Source organism: Chiloscyllium plagiosum, chromosome 15 (genome assembly GCF_004010195.1).
Source record: "Chiloscyllium plagiosum isolate BGI_BamShark_2017 chromosome 15, ASM401019v2, whole genome shotgun sequence".
Lineage (NCBI taxonomy): Eukaryota > Metazoa > Chordata > Chondrichthyes > Orectolobiformes > Hemiscylliidae > Chiloscyllium > Chiloscyllium plagiosum.
The window spans coordinates 80485783-80498933 of NC_057724.1; the positions used below are offsets into that span (position 1 = coordinate 80485783).

A 13151-nucleotide genomic window follows, 5' to 3' on the forward strand; every position below is an offset into this window, starting at 1 on the left:
TAACTACGAAGGCATGAGGGAGGAGCTGGCCAGAGTTGATTGGAAGGGGAACCTGGTGGGGAAGGCAGTGGGGTAACAATGTCAGGAGTTTCTGGGGTAACTCAGGAGGCACAGCAGAAACTCATCCCAAGGAAGAAGAAACACAAGGGGAGGATAAGGCAACCGTGACTGGCAAGGGAAGGCAGGGACAGCATAAAGGCCAAAGGAAAAACCATACAACGTGGTGAAGGTTAGTGGGAAGCCTGAGAATTGGCAAGCCTTTCAAAGTCAGCAGAGTTAAAAAATCACACAACACCAGGTTATAGTCCAACAGGTTTAATTGGAAGCATTAACTTTCGGAGCACTGCTCCTTCATCAGGTGGTTGTGGAGGACACGATTGTAAGACACAGAATTTATAGCAAAAGTTTACAGTGTGGTGTAGCTGAAATTATACATTGAAAAATATCTTGATTATTTGTTAAGTCTCTCATCTGTTAGAATGACCATGATAGTTTCACTTGTTTCATATGTAAATGGAAAACCTTTTTTAAAAGTTACATTCTCAGGTTAACTGTAACAATTGGTGTCAGCCAGATAACATGTTGAAGGTGTTAGCCTTCTGTGTTCCCTTTCTGAGCCATAAGGTGGGGGTTTGTGAGTTTCTGTGAGAGAGAGTGTATATGTGAGTGTGTGTGTGTGAGTGTAAAGGGGTCTAAGTCTGTGAGAGAGTCCATTTGTGAATGTGGGAGTGTGTGTGTCCATAGGACGGCGTGTGAGTGTCTGTGTGCGTGTCAGTGTATAGGAGTGTCTATGTGTGCATAGGAGTGCCTGTGTCTATGTGTGTAGGAGTGTCTGTGTATGTGTATGGTGCAATGGGGTCACCTGTTGTGTGACATGAACCCAAGGTCCCAGTTGAGGCCCTCCCTATGGGTACCGAACTTGGCTATCAGCCTCTGCTCGGCCACTTTTCACTGCTGCCTGTCCCAAAGTCCCCCTTGGAGGATGGTCACCCGAAGGTCCTGGACCACTGAAGTGTTCTCCAACTGGGAGGGAACACTCCTGTCTGTTGATTGTTGTCTGGTGCCCATTCATCCGTTGCCATAGCCTCTATTCAGTTTCACTAATGTACCATGCCTCAGGGCATCCTTGCCTGCAACGTATAAGGTTGGCTAAGTCACATGAGTACCTGCCACGTACATGGTGGGAGGTGTCCCCACGTGTAATGGTGAAATCCATGTCTACACACTGACACGTCTTGCAGCAACTACCGTGACAGGGTTGTATGAAGTTGTCCTGAAAGCTGGGCAGTTTGCTGCGAACAATGATCTGTTTGAGGTTTGGTGGTTGTTTAAAGGTGAGCAGTGCAGGTGTGGGGAAGGTCTTGGTGAGGTTCCCATCCTCATTGATTATGTGTTACAGGCTGCAAAGACCATGGCATGGTTTTTCAGCTCCTGGGAAGTACTGGACAATGAAGGGTACCCTGTCGGTTACAGCTCATGTCTGTCTCCTGAGGAGGTCATTACGGTTCCTCGCTGTGGCACATCGGAACTGGCAGTCGATGAGTTGAGCTTCATACCCCGTTCTTATGAGGGCATCTCTGAGTACTTCCAGATGCCGTCACGTTCTTCCTCATCTGAACAGATCAGGTATATGTGTAGGGCTTGTCCATAGGCGATAGCTGTTTTAATATATTTAGGGTGGAAGCTGGAGAGCTGTAGCATTGAGAGGTTATCTGTGGGTTTGTGGTAGAGTGAGGTGCTGAGATGCCCATCCTTGATGGAGCTGCATGTGTCCAAGAATGAGACAGATCGTAGAGAGTAGTCCATGGTGAGTTTGATGGTGGGATGAAACTTGTTGATGTCACCGTGTAGTTTTATCAGTGATTCCTCGCCATGGGTCCAGAGGAAGAAAATGTCGTCAATGTACCTGGTATATAATGTTGGTTGGAGATCCTGTGTAGAGTCAGCAGGGGATAACTAAAAAAAGGAAGAAGATGAAATATGGAGGTAAGCTAACTAGGAATATAAAAGAAGATTGTAAGAGTTTTTTTTAGATATCTAAAAGGTAAGAGAGAGACAAGAGTGGACATTGGACTGCTGGAAAATGACACTGGTGAAGTAGCACTGGAGTCAGGGAGGGTACCAGAGGACTGGAAAATGGGTAATGCAGCACCTTGTTTAAGAAGGGTGGGAGGTGAGAAGACAGGAAATTATAGACTGATTAGCTGAACCTCGGTCGTTGGTAAAGTTTTAGAATCCATTATTAAGGATGAGATTTTGGAGTACTTGGAAGTAAAATAGAGCTGAGTCAGTATGGCTTCATCAAGGGGAGGCCATGCCTGACAAATCTGTTAGAATTCTTTGAGGATGTAATAGAGTCTTGGAGTTGGAGAGATATACAGCACAGGAACAGATTCTTCGGTCCAACTTGAATATGCCAACCGCATACCCTAAATTAATCTGGTTCCATTGCCAGCATTTAACCCATATCCCTCTAAACGCGTTCTATTCATATACCCATCCAGATGCCTTTTAAATGTTGCAATTGGACCAGCCTCCTCCACTTCATTCTACACACGCACCACCCTCTGGGTGAAAAAGTTGCCCTTAGGTCCCTTTTGAATCTTTCTCCTTTCACCTTAAACCTATGACCTCTAATTTTGGACTCTCCCAACTCCAGAGAAAATACCTTATCTATTTACCCGATCCATGCCCCTCATGATTTTATAAGCCTCTATAAGGTCCCCCCTCAGACTCTGACACTCCAGGGAAAACAGCCCCAGCTTATTCAGCCTCTCCCTATAGCTCAAACCCTCCAACCCTGGCAACTTCCCTGTAAATCTTTTCTGAACCCTTTAAAGTTTCATAACATTCTTACAATAGCATGGAGATCAAAATTGCACACAGTATTGCAAATGTGGCCTAACCAATATCCAAACAGCCACAACATGACCTCTCAACTCCTATACTCAATGCACTGACCAAGAAAGGAAAGCATATCAAATGCCTTCTTCATTATTCTATCTATCTGTGACTCCACTTTCAAGGAAGTATAAACTTGCAACCCAAGCTGTCTTTGTTCAGCAACACTCCCCAGGACCTTATCATTAAATGTATAAGTCCTGCCCTGATTTACCTTTCCAAAATACAGCACCTCACGTTTATCTTAATGAAATTGCATCTGTCCCTTCTTGGCCTATTGGCCAATCTGATCAAGATCCCATTGTATTCTCAGGTAACCTTCATCGCTGATGAAGAGCTTATGGCTGAAACGTCGATTCTCCTTCTCCGTGGATGCTGCCTGACCTGCTGTACTTTTCCAGCACCACACCCTCAATAACTAACCTTCTTTGCTGTCCAGTACACCTCCAATTGTGGTGCCATCTACAGACTTACTAACTATATGTCCTATGTTCACATCCACAGCATTTATATAAATGATGAAAAGCAGTGGACCCAGCACAGATCCTTGTGGCACACTGATGGTCACAGGCCTCCAGTTTGAAAAACAACCCTCCACCACAAGACCAAGTTAGACAAAGGACATCCAGTGGATGTGATCTATTCAGATTTCCAGAAGGCGTTTGAAAAGGTGCCACATACAAGGCTGCTAAATAAGATAAGAACCCATGGTGTTCAGGGAAGGTACTGGCATGGAGAGGGGATTGGCTGACTGGCAGAAGGCAGAGAGTGGGGATAAAGGAGGCTTTTCTTTAGGCTGACAGCTGGTGACTTGCAGAGTTCTGCAGGAATCAGCATTGGGATCACAACTATTCAGTTTATACATTAACAATCTGGATGAAGGAACTGAGGATATTATTGCTAAGTTTGCAGATGGCACAAAGACAGATGGAGGGACAGGTCGTGCTAAGGAAGCAGGGAGGCTGCAGAAGGATTTGGACAGGCTGGGAGAGTTGGCAAAGAAGTGGCAGATGCAACACATTGTGAGAAAATATCATGGTGTGCTTGATAGCAAAAATACAAGTATAGACTATTTTATAAATGGGGAAATCATAGAATCCCAAAGTGTGGATTCATTCAGCTTACAATGACTCTCTAAAGAGCATCCCATCCCCCTAGCCTATCCATGTAACCTTGCATTTCCCATGGCTAATCTACCTAGCCAGTACACCCCTGGACACTAAGGGCAATTGAGTGTGGCCAATCCATCCTAACCTGCATGTCTTTGGACTGTGGGAAGAAGCTGGAGCACCCGGAAGAAACCCATGCCAACACGGGGAGTATGTGAAAACTCCACACAGTCACCCAAGGCTGGAATCGAATATGTAACCTTGGTGATGTGAGGCAGCAGTGCTAACCATTGAGCCACCATGGCACTTCAGAAATCTGAAGTAAAGGGATTTGGGAGACCTAGTTCAGGATTCTCTTTAGGTTAACATGCAGGTTCAATTGATAGTTAGGAAGGCAAATGCAATGTTAGCATTCATTTCAAGAGGGCTAGAATACTAGAGCAGGGATGTGCTACTAAGGTTGGAGAAGACTCCAGTCAGACTGCATTTGGAATACTGTAGGCAGTTTCAGTTCTGTATCTAAGGAAGAACATGCTGGTGTTGGGAATCCAGAGCAGGTTTACAAGAATGATCCCGAGGATGAAGGGACTTGTCATGTGAGGAATGGTGGAGGACTCTGGGTCTGTATTCAATGGAGTTTAGAAGGATGGGAGGGGTCGGAATCTGATGAAAACTTTCTGAATACTGAGAAGCCTGGATAAAGTGGACATGGAGAAGATGTTTCCCCCAGTAGGAGAGACTAGGACCCTAGGGCACAGCCTCAAGGTGAAGGGATGACCCTTTAGAACTGAGATGAGGAGGAATTTCTTCAGCCAGAGGGTGGGGAATCTGTGGAACTCATTGCTGCAGAGGGTCGTGGAGGTCAAGTCATTGATTATATTGAGACAGAGATAGATAGGTTCTTGATTAGTAAGGGGATCAAAGTGAAGGCAAGAGAATGGTAAGTAGAAACATATCAGCCATGACCTGAATGGCCTAATTCTTCTCCTGTATCTTATGATTTTGTAGTCTTTTGGCTCCTTACGTCTAAGCAAAGTGTCATCATGGCCATTGTAATAATTATTCCAGGTCTCTTTGGTACAAAATTCAACACTACAATACGGTAAATTGCATTAAGGAGATAAGTTTTCTGGAAGTTACTGAAGGCAAGGGAGAGCAGGGGAGGTAGGGTTTAAGGAAGATAGTCTGGTCAGATCGCAGAAAATTCATTGACCAAATTTAGAGGTAGATTTCAACTTAACTAGAGTTGTAGGAACAGAGGATACACATGAGTCCATTGGTTACAAGGGGTCTGCAGACAGGCAAGGACAGAGGAATTTCAAAAAGTGAGCAGGAGGCTTTGACCATTACAGGGTATCACAGCCAATCCCTACATTCTTTTCACCTAGCCAGCTTTGAGAAGGGGAAAACAAGCCAGCAAAACATGAAAACAGGAAAAACTCAGTAGGTCTGGTAGCATTTGTGGAGAGAAAAACAAGAGTGAATATTTTATAGAGTCATAGAGTCATAGAGATGTACAGTACAGAAACAGACCTTCAGCCCAACTCGTCCATGCCGACCAGATATCCAAAATTAATCTAGTCCCATTTGCCAGCACTTGGCCCATATCCCTCTAAACTCTTCCTATTCATATACCCATCTAGATGCCTTTTAAATGTTGTAATTGTACCAGCCTCACCACTTCCTCTGGCAGCTCATTCCATACACACAGCACCTTCTGCATGAAAAAGTTGTTCCTTAAGACCCTTTTAAATCTTTTCCCCTCTCGCACTAAACCTATGCCCTCAAGTTCTGGACTCCCTTGCCTCAGGGAGAAGACCTTGTCTATTTACCCTATCCATGCCCCTCATGATTTTGTTAACCTCTGTAAGGTCACCCCTCAGCCTCCAATGCTCCAGGGAAAACAGCCCCAGCGTATTCAGCCTCTCCTTTGAGCTTAGATCCTCCAACCCTGACAACATCCTTGTAAGCCATTTCTGAACCCTTTCAAGTTTCATACATCTTTCCAATAGAAACATAGAAAATAGAAACAAGAATAAGGCCATTTGATTCTTCAAGCCTGCTCCAACATTCGTAATGATCATAGCTGATCATCCCACTCAACAGCATGTTCCTACTCTTCCTTCACATCCTTTTATCCCCTTAGCCCCAATTCCAGCTTGAAATCAGACAACATTTCGGTCTTGACTGCTCTCTGTGGTGGAGAATTCCACAGGCTCACCACTATCTGAATGAAGAAATTTCTCCTCATCTCAGTTACAAATGGCCCAACCCCTATTCTTCGACAGTGACCCCCTGGTTCTGGACTCCCTGGTCATCAGGAACATCCTTCCCATGTTACGCTGTCTAGTCCTGTTAGAATTTTAAAGGTTTCTATGCAATCCCCCTCAATCTTCCAAACTCCAGTGAACACCGTCCTAACTGATCCAATCTCTCCTCATACATCAGTCCTGCCATCCCAAGAATCAATCTGGTAACCCTTCACTGCACTCCCTCCATCTCCGGAACATTCTTCCTCAGATAAGGAGACCAAAACTGAAAACAATGCTCCAGGTGTGGGCTCACCAAGACCCTATAAGAAATTTGCAATTGCAATTGTCATCCTCAGCAACAAGTTTTTTAAACTCAAAGCTGCCAATCCCTCACTGCCGAATAATTTTGGTTTTCTCACACAGCAAAACTGGTGATCAATTTACTCTCAGTGTGGCAATACAGTTTTCGGGAAATAGAGTTACAAAGGGCGGCACGGTGGCACAGTGGTTAGCACTGCTGCCTCACAGCACCAGAGACCCGGGTTCAATTCCCGCCTCAGGTGACTGACTGTGTGGAGTTTGCACGTTCTCCCCGTGTCTGCGTGGGTTTCCTCCGGGTGCGCCGGTTTCCTCCCACAGTCCAAAGATGTGCAGGGTCAGGTGAATTGGCCATACTAAATTGCCCATAGTGTTAGGTAAGGGGTAAATGTAGGGGTATGGGTGGGTTTCGCTTCGGCGGGTCGGTGTGGACTTGTTGGGCCGAAGGGCCTGTTTCCACACTGTAATCTAATCTAATCTAATCTAATCTAATCTATACCATTGCAACAAGACATCCCTGTTCCTGTACTCGATTCCTCTCACTATGAAGGCCAACACACCATTTGCCTTCTTCACTGCCTGCTGCACCTGCATGCTCACCTTCAATGACACAATGTACAAGGACACACAGGTCTCACGCATTTCCCTTTCTCAATTTATAGCCACTCAGATGATCATCTACCTCCGTGAGATAACCTCACATTTACCAACACTATTCTTCATTCCGATGTCCAATCACACTGCAACATCTCTGTATCCTCCTAACAGCTCACACATCCCCACCCAGCTTTAAGTCATCTGCAAATGTTGAGATATTACATTGAGTCCTCTCATTTACATCATTAATATGTATTGTGAATAGCTGGGGTCCTTGTACTGATCCCTGCAGTACCCCACTAGTCACTGACTGTTGTTCATAGAAAAACCCTTTTTCTACTTTTTGTTTCCTGTCTACCAATCAGTTCTCTATCCATCTCAGTACACTACTCCCAATCCCATGTGCTTTAATTTTACACACTAATCTCTTACGTTTGACGAAAGCCTTCTGAAAGTCTAAATAAACCACATTCACTCACTCCCCCCGAGCAACTCCACTAGTTACATCCTTGAAACATTCCAGTATATTGTCAAACATGATTTCCTTTTCATAAATCCATACTGATTCTGTCCAATCTTGTCATTGCGTTCCAAACTGCTCTGCTATTGTTTATAATGAATCTGAGCATTTTCCTCACTGCTGGTATCAGCCTGACTGGGCTATAATTCTCTGTTTTCACTCACCCTCCCTTTTTAAAGAGTGAGGTTACATTAACTACCATGCAATCTGTAGGAACTGTTCCTGAGTGGATAGAAAACTGACCACCGATGCATCCACTATTTCTAGGGCCATTTCCTGAAATGCTCTAGAATGTATCAGGCCCTGGGGATTTATCAGCCTTCAATCCAATCAATTTCTCCAATACCATTTCCCTACAAATACTGATTTCTTTCAGTTCTTCCCATTTTCTAAATTCTGTGATCCCCAACATTTCTGGAATGTTATTTATGTCCTCTTTTGTGAGCATGGAACCAAACTATGTCTTTAGTTGGTCAGGATGGTTCGGAAGGAGAATTACACAATACTCAAAATGTTAATTCTGTTTCTCTCTCCACAGATGTTGCTGGACTTGCTGAGTTTCTCTACATTCCCTGCCTTTATTTCAGAATTCCAGCATTCTCAGTATTTTGCTTGTCAAACATGGAGTCAAATCTTTTAAAGAGAAGACACACAAGTCACACTTTATGGTGAAACTGTCCAGATAATTTGAAAGATAAAAGACTGGCCTGAATGAGCAAATATTGCAAATAGTCACGTGGAGAGCAATGTCTTTTCATAGTCCATATATTCCTTCATTGACTGGGACCTTAAATAGGAATTATTCAAGTGACATTGTTATCTAATCACAGGAAATTCAACCCAATGGTTTCCATATTTTGATGGCACTATTATGTCCAAAGAGATAACTGGACAGTGCACACTTGGGTTGTGTGGAGATGGGAGTTGGAGATAAATTCCTTTCAACAAGATTCTTTGAATTACATGGACTCATTGGTGTCATCCTATTGAGGTCAGGTCTTCCTCATTCAATCATATATTTTAATGTTTCTTCCAGCAACTTGGATAATTTCCAAAGAAACTCCTAGACAGATTTTGGGGGTCAATGTCAAAGTTCAGTTTTTCGAGTTAATTCTCAGGATGTAAGCCAGGCAAGTATTTACTTTCTATTTGCCATGCTCAGAACCACAGGGGGCTTATAAAAGCAGAAAGAGGTCATGTGGCCCATCAGGCATGCACCAGCTCTTCAAATGACCTCATCATTACCTACTGCTAATATCCTGTTTTGTCCCCATTTCCTTGAACATTAGGTTTTATCCAAATAATTGTCCAATGCCCTCTTAAATGCCTTAATTGAACATGTCCACCATACTTGTGGGTGCAATCCATACCTAGTGGACATTCTTCCTGACTTTCTAATACTGGTTAGAAGCAACTGCACGTCCTACAAGATCACTCACCTGGTGGTTAAGGTTAATGCATGTTCCTGTCAATCTGGAGTTACAGATTGGCCCAGACAGGGTGAGGGTGGGAGGTTTCATTCCCTAAAGGACATGGCTAAAAATCACATAACACCAGGTTATAATCCATCAGGCTTATTTGGAAGCACTAGTTTTCGGAGGTCTACTCCTTCATCAAGTGGTTGTGGACACAGAATTTATAGCAGATGTTTATAGTGTGATGTAACTGAAATTATATATTGAAAAAGACCTGGATTGTTTGTTAAATCTCTCATCTTTTAGAATGACCATGTTGGTTTCAGTTCTTTCATATGTAAATCCCAGAACTTTTTTAAAAGTTACATTCTCAAGTGAACTTTAACAATAGGTGCCATGTTGGCCCAGATAATGCATTGAAGGTGTGACGTGCCCTGTGTGAGGCTGCCTATGCCCCAGTGTTCAGACTGATTCTAATCTAAAAAAAGGATTGACAGAATCTTACATGGATTCATGAAGTTTTTGAACAAAATAAAATGTAATTCTGCAAGTACAAATTCACCCCACAAACTTATATGTGGGTGTGTGTGTGCGGGGAGGTATGAGTATCTATGAGAGAGTCTGTGTATGTGTGTGTGAGTGTGAGTGTGAAGGGCTATAAGTCTGTGAGAGGGTGCATAGTGAGTGTGGGTATAAGCGTATGAGAGAGAGCTTGTGTATGATCACCGGAAGGTCGGAGGTCAAATGTCGTGGACCGCTGAAGTGGTCTCCGACTGGGAGGGAACACTCCTGTCTGGTGATTGTTGTGCGGTGTCCATTCATCCATTGTTGTAGTGTCTGCTCGGTCTCACTAACGTACCATGCCTTGGGACATCTTTGCCTGCAGCGAATGAGATAGACAACCTTGGTCGAGTCACATGACTACCTGTCACGTACATGTAATGGTGGTATGTGTGTCACATCTTGCAGTGTCAGCAGTGACAGGGTTGTGTGATGTTGTCCTGAAAGCGGGTAGTTTGCTATGAGCAATGATTTGTTTGAGGTTTGGCGGTTGTTTAAAGGCGGGGAAGTGGAGGTGTGGGGAAGGTCTTGGTGAGGTGCTCATCCCCATCGATAATATGTTGCAGGCTGCGAAGAACATGGCGTAGTGTTTCGGCTCCTGGGAAATACTGGGCAATGAAGGGTACCCTGTCGGTTGCAGCTTGTGTCTGTCTCCTGAGGGGGTCATTACAGTTTCTCACTGTGGCACGTCGGAACTGGCGGTCGATGAATTGAGCTGAAAATGTGTTGCTGGAAAAGCGCAGCAGGTCAGGCAGCATCCAGGGAACAGGAGAATCGACGTTTCGGGCATAAGCCCTTCTTCAGGAATCATGAAGAATTGAACATGATGGATTGATGAATTGAACATCATACCCCATTCTTATGAGGGCATCCCTGAGTACTTCCAAGTGTCCTTCACATTCCTCCTCATCTGAACAGATCTGGTGTACTTGTAGGGCTTGTCCAAAGGGGATGGCTGTTTTAATATGTTTCGGGTGGAAGCTGGAGAGGTGTAGCATCATGAGGTTGTCTGTAGGGTTTGTGGTAGAGTGTGGTACTGAGATGTCCATCCATGATGAAGACGCATGTGTCCAAGAATGAGACAGATACTAAAGAGTAGTCCATGGGGAGTTTGATGATGGGATGAAACTTGTTGATGTCACTGTGTAGTTTTATCAATGATTCCTCACCATGGGTCCAGAGGAAGAAAATGTCATCAATGTACCTGGTGTATAATGCTGGTTGGAGGTCCTGTGTAGAGAAGAAGTCTTGCTCAAACCTGTTGGCATATTGGGGTGCAGATTTGGTCCCCATGGCTGTTCCATGTGTTTGGATGAAGAACAGGTTTTCACTTACAGTGTGGAAACAGGCCCTTCAGCCCAAGTCCACACCGACCCGTAACCCACCCAGACCCATTCCCCTACAGCTAGCAATATGGGCAATTTAGCATGGCCAATTCACCTAACCTGCACATTTTTGGACTGTGGGAGGAAACTGGAGCAAATCCACACAGACACGGGGAGATTGTGCAAACTCCACACAGTCAGTCACCTGAGGCGGGAATTGAACCCGGGTCTCTGGCGCTGTGAGGCAGCAGTGCTAACCACTGTGCCACCAGGGTTGTCAAATGTGAAAATGTTGTGGTCAAGGATAAAGTGGATGAGTTGTAGGACGGTGCTTGGAAATTGGCAGTTGTTGGTGTTGAGTACTGAGGCTGTTGCATTGTGGGGGATGCTGGTGTAGAGTGCAGAAACGTCCATTGTGAGGAGGAATGTTCCCGGTTCGACTAATCCGTGGGTGCTGAATTTCTGTAAGAAATCCGTAGTGTCGCGACAGAAGCTGGGGGTCCCCTGTACAATGGGTTTCAAGATGCCTTCAACATAGCCGGAGAGATATTCACACAGGGTCCCATTGCCTGATACGATGGGACGTCCTGGTGTATTAGCTTTGTGTATCTTTTGGAAGGCAGTAGAAGTCACCTACGCAAGAAGTACGTGGGATGAGGGCATGTAGGGAACTCTGAAGGACTGGATCCAAAGTCTTGATCAATGTCTTTAGTTCATGGGTATGCTGTTTGATCAGATTGGCCGGTAGTTGTCTGTAGTGTTCCTGGCGGTAATAAAGTAATCTGTTCTATTCTGTTCTGTATGACGATGGCTCTGCCTTTATCTGCCGGTTTGATGACAATGTTGTGATTGGGTTTGAGAGCCTGGATGGTGTTGCGCTGTGATCGGGTGATGTCCTGCTCTACCTTGTGGGTGTGGCTGATGAACCTGGCATTTCTATATTTCCTGACGGTTTGAGCATACATGTCAAGCCCAGGGCAGCAGCCCTCCGGTGGGGTCCAAGTTTATTCCTTCTTTGCTCGCTCCTCTACGGATCCCTGTGATGACTGTTCCGGTTCCTTGATGGGCTCATTGGGATCACTGCTGGCATCTTGAAAGAATTCCCGGAGTCTTATTCGTCTGATGAATTCCTCAGTGTCTGCTGCAAGACACATGGGGTCCATTTTGAGACCCCTGCTAATAACATCAATCTCTTCCGGGTGAAGGGTGTGGTCTGATAAGTTGATGATTGACTTCACCGTGGTGATAATGCTTTCCAATGTGGTGCCAAGGTGGGCTTGGCTACTGCTGGTGGTGATACCAAGTTTCTCCAGTTTCTTGTTCTTGGTGTGCATATACCTGCTGTAGTTTTGTAGCCTTGCCTGTTTGACAATGCCCCATAACTGTACCACTGTATCCTGAGAGCAGGCTGAGAGTGTGGACTCCATCTTAGTTTCAAGATTGTGGCGCTTGATTAGATTAGATTAGATTACTTTACAGTGTGGAAACAGGCCCTTCGGCCCAACAAGTCCACACCGACCCGTCGAAGCGCAACCCACCCATACCCCTTACCCAACACTACGGGCAATTTAGCATGGCCGATTCACCTGACCTGCACATCTTTGGACTGTGGGAGGAAACTGGAGCACCCGGAGGAAACCCACGCAGACACGGGGAGAATGTGCAAACTCCACTCAGTCAGTCGCCGGAGGCGGGAATTGAACCTGGGTCTCTAGCGCTGTAGAGTTGGTGCACGAGAAGATGGAGGAGTTTGCAAGAGGTACAGTGGCAAAGTCTTTCCGCATAGTCTGTGTTGTAGGTGGACTTGAGTTGTTTGTGATCCGTAATCCTTTTGGGATCTTTCCGCATTCCTGCATTTCTGCAGAAACATGATGTCTGTGTCAATAGACAATGGATGCAGGAGTAGGCCATTCTGCCCTTCGAGCCTGCACCACCATTCAATATGATCAGGGCTGATCATCCTTAATCAGTATCCTATTCCTGCCTTATCTCCATAACCCTTGATTCCACAATCCTTGAGAGCTCTATCCAACTCTTTCTTAAATGAATCCAGAGACTGGCCTCCACTGCCCTCTGGGGCAGAGCATTCCACACAGCCACCACTCTCTAGGTGAAGAAGTTTCTCCTCATCTCTGTCCTAAATGGTCTACCCC

The 13151-nt window shown here is 45.1% G+C and overlaps 1 long non-coding RNA gene across 1 annotated transcript in view; it reads right to left on the minus strand.

Moving 5' to 3' along the window:
- Positions 1-1878: 1878 nt before the first annotated feature.
- LOC122557446 overlaps positions 1879-13151 on the minus strand; it is a 39136-nt gene continuing 27863 nt past the window's right edge. Inside the window, exon 3 of the long non-coding RNA XR_006313833.1 lies at positions 1879-1956. This is a non-coding gene — a long non-coding RNA (uncharacterized LOC122557446). The remainder of the gene's footprint in view (positions 1957-13151) is intronic.